Raw genomic sequence first — 4,119 nt, 5'->3', positions numbered from 1 at the left:
GAATGCCGGAGCATCTTTGTTCCGATAGTTAGTCTCTGGCGTCTGTTTCTGACACAAACTCCTAAGTCCCTTGGAACTTCCTGGGTGATAGGAACCTCTTTTGTTCTGATGAGGCTCCTGGTGGTGGGCTCCTGGGTCTCTTTAAAACAGGGACTGATCACCACCAAGACCGGGCTATGATTCAAAGCTTTTCACTTTCAGTCTCATCCCCTGTCTTTGGGGGAAGGGCTAGAGATTTAGTTAATAGTCAACCTTGCCTTTGTGATGAGGCCTCCATAAAAATTGCTGAACTGTGGCGTTAGGAGAACATCCAGGTTGGTGGCGCATCCCCATGCCAAGAGGCTGGTGTACCCTAGCTTCACCCGGACAGAAGCTCCCGTGCCCAGGAGCTTTCTGGATCTAGCCCTATGTACCCCTGCATCTGGCTGTTCATTTGTGTCTTTTGAAATATCCTTTCTGATAGCCTGGTAAACACAGTAGTGAAGTGCTCCTCTGAGCTCTGTGAGCCATTGTGGCAAATTATTAAACCCCAGGAAGGAACTGTGGAGCCTCTAATTTGGGCCAAGTCAGACAGAGGTGTGTGTAACCTGGGCACCCAATAAGCATGACTGTTGACTGAAGTGGGGTGCTGTCCTATGCAGGGTCTCCACTAACCCCAGGCAGTTAGTGTTAAATTGAATTAAATTGTAGGACATCCAGTTAGCATCTATAGAGAACTAGAGAACTGCTTGATGTAGAAAACCCACACATTCTGTCGAGAGCCAGCAGGTGGTGTGGTGGTTAAGGGGCTGGATCCCACACAATCAACTTCGTGGTGTGAGTTCTGGACCCAGAGATTTGAATAACACGCCAGAACCTGCACATATCCACCCAAGGTTTCAAAAGAAGAATGGAGGAGAAGGGATTGTGGTATGGCTATTCCCCCAGAGTGGAGAGTGATTTCTCACTTTCTCTTCTCTCTCTCTCTCTCTCTCTCCAGCAAGTACACACACTCTATGGGAAAAAAATTAAAAATAAAAGGATTTTTAACAATTTCAAAAAAGAAAACCCACATATTTGGTTTCGGAAGTGTTGTGAATAGATGATTCTCCTTCACAAACATTAATCTTGTAGTTTGGTATTCTAATAATGGCAAAACAGATATCATTTTTAAGAACAAGCTTGGAACAAATATTTCCAAGATCAGGAAAAATAATGATTCCTTGGTCCACAAAAAAGATCCAAAGTGCTGTCTGCCTACTTGCCCGTGTGTCCTGAATAATTCCATCCCAAAACTATCGTGTGAGGGCAACGAAGGCAGGCCTTGGTGTTCAGGCACCAGAGGAGGCAGTCTCAGCAAAAGGAGACCTCTGTCTACAGCAGCGGCTACGAGGAGTGACTGGCTAGACACACAAGCATGATGGGAGGCAGATTTCTCCCTGCAGGAGAAAGGATTTACAAGTATGGGGAGAGGGAAAACAGAATGAACCATGAAATTCTACAATAAGTTTGGTATTGGAGACGTTAGTGTGGACTCATGGCCTTCAAGAACAGGCTGATAGACTGGTACAGATAAAATAGAGAGAGTTAAATTGTGTGAAGACAGAAGTCTGACTGTTTTTTCCTATTTCCAAAGTCCTTTGCAGAGAGCCTGGAGGGAGTCACCCCCATGACATTAACAGACCATTTTGACCCATTGATAACAGGATTCTTCCTACATCCTGTCCCTGGCACAGTATCTTTGTGATGTGTATTAAGCCTCCTTGTCTCTGTTAAAGTACATACTTTTGCTGATCTTGGCAAACCTTCCATTTCCAATCACCAAACTAAAAACTTTAAAACCAACCTTTGGGACCAGCAGTTAGCGTAATGGCTATGTTGCGGGGCTCCCATGGAGTCAACTGTGGTTCGAGTCCCGGACTCGGTGGCTTAAAACTCACGCTGGGCGCATGTATGTGCGTGCCCAAGATCCCGAGAGGAGAATGGAGAGAAGGGATTGTGACGTGGCCATCCCCCTTGGGGGGGGGGGCGATTTCTCGCTCTCTGTCTCTCTGTCTCTCTCTGTCTTTCTGATGAGCGCACATGCCCTATAGCAAAAACCTCTCCAAAAAGAAAAAAGAAAGAAAACAACAACTTTAAAACCCACCTTTTAAAATACACCCCTGGGAACCAGCAGTTAGCGTAATGGCTATGTCACTGGACTCCCACGTAGTCGACCGCGGTTCGTGTCCCGGACCCGGTGGCTTAAAACTCACGCCGGGCACGTGTGCGTGTGTGCCCAAGATCCCGAGAGGAGAATGGAGAAGAAGGGATTGAGGCATGACCATCCCCCCTGGGGGGTGATTTCTCGCTTTCTGTCTCTATGTCTCTCTCTGTCTGTCTGGCGAGCGCACGCGCCCTATAGCGAAAAACCTCTCCAAAAAAAAAAAAAAATACACCCCTCCCCTTTCTACATGTCCTGACCTTTTGGGCCAGAAAAATGAAAAAACTCTTCACCGAATTCCAAACTGTGTCTCTTGCTCTCAAACCAAATAAAAAGAACCCCCATGGGAAATCAGCAGTGGTGTGATGGTTAGGGCACTGAACACTCCCACATGGCTGACCATGGTAGCTTGTTTTCTCTCTTTCTCTCTCCAAATTTTTTAAAATAAATGAATAATAAATAAATTAAATTAAATTAAATAATTCTTTTTATTTTTGGACATCCTATCAGGTCTTTTATACAGTTCGACATACAAGGTGACACCAAGACAAGACAAGTGACGTTCCAGTGTGGGTGCTGCCATCTCCCTCCCCTGCATGCTGATCTGGTGACTGCCAAATTAAATAATTCTTAAAAAAAAAAAAAAAGAATTCCCATATCTGAACACCCTGAGGAAAGGATATTTACCTTTCTCCAGGTCAATCACACATATCTGTGTTTAGAAATAAACTGCATTAATTATGATTTCTGCAGAGGTGGTTATTTCTGTTGACATGTGTATATATGTATAATTATATACACACATAAACACATATATATTTGAATATAAATACATATATATATGAATACACATTTTCAGGTATGTACATATACATATATACCATAGCTCCCTCCAATAATGACTTTATTTTCTATAAAATATTGTTTAGTTAATTATTATATTGTATTTTTCATAAAATTCTCACTATTTTCACGTTGCCCATCACCTTTGCAGGTTCTAGGATCAGTGGTTCAGACTGTGCAAGTGTGAAGGCAACATCGTTTTTCTGAATCGAGAGCCCAAGAATTACTGAAAGAAATCTCAAAAGCAATGAGCACAGCTAGTGCCCAGATCTTTCTTTTTTTTTCTTTTTCTTTTTTTTTTTTTTTTTTTTTCCTGCTCTCTCTCTCTCTCTCTGGTCAAATTTTTTAAAATAAATGAATAATAAATAAATTAAATTAAATTAAATAATTCTTTTTATTTTTGGACATCCTATCAGGTCTTTTATACAGTTCGACATACAAGGTGACACCAAGACAAGACAAGTGACGTTCCAGTGTGGGTGCTGCCATCTCCCTCCCCTGCATGCTGATCTGGTGCCTGCCAAATTAAATAATTCTTAAAAAAAAAAAAAAAGAATTCCCATATCTGAACACCCTGAGGAAAGGATATTTACCTTTCTCCAGGTCAATCACACATATCTGTGTTTAGAAATAAACTGCATTAATTATGATTTCTGCAGAGGTGGTTATTTCTGTTGACATGTGTATATATGTATAATTATATACACACATAAACACATATATATTTGAATATAAATACATATATATATGAATACACATTTTCAGGTATGTACATATACATATATACCATAGCTCCCTCCAATAATGACTTTATTTTCTATAAAATATTGTTTAGTTAATTATTATATTGTATTTTTCATAAAATTCTCACTATTTTCACGTTGCCCATCACCTTTGCAGGTTCTAGGATCAGTGGTTCAGACTGTGCAAGTGTGAAGGCAACATCGTTTTTCTGAATCGAGAGCCCAAGAATTACTGAAAGAAATCTCAAAAGCAATGAGCACAGCTAGTGCCCAGATCTTTCTTTTTTTTTCTTTTTCTTTTTTTTTTTTTTTTTTTTTTTTTTTTTTTTTTTTATGGGGCACTGGCGCCCC

The sequence above is a fragment of the Tupaia chinensis genome, unplaced genomic scaffold (assembly GCF_000334495.1).
Source record: "Tupaia chinensis unplaced genomic scaffold, TupChi_1.0 Scaffold141469_1, whole genome shotgun sequence".
NCBI classification, from domain to species: domain Eukaryota; kingdom Metazoa; phylum Chordata; class Mammalia; order Scandentia; family Tupaiidae; genus Tupaia; species Tupaia belangeri.
Note: the sequence above shows the minus strand (reverse complement) of the source record.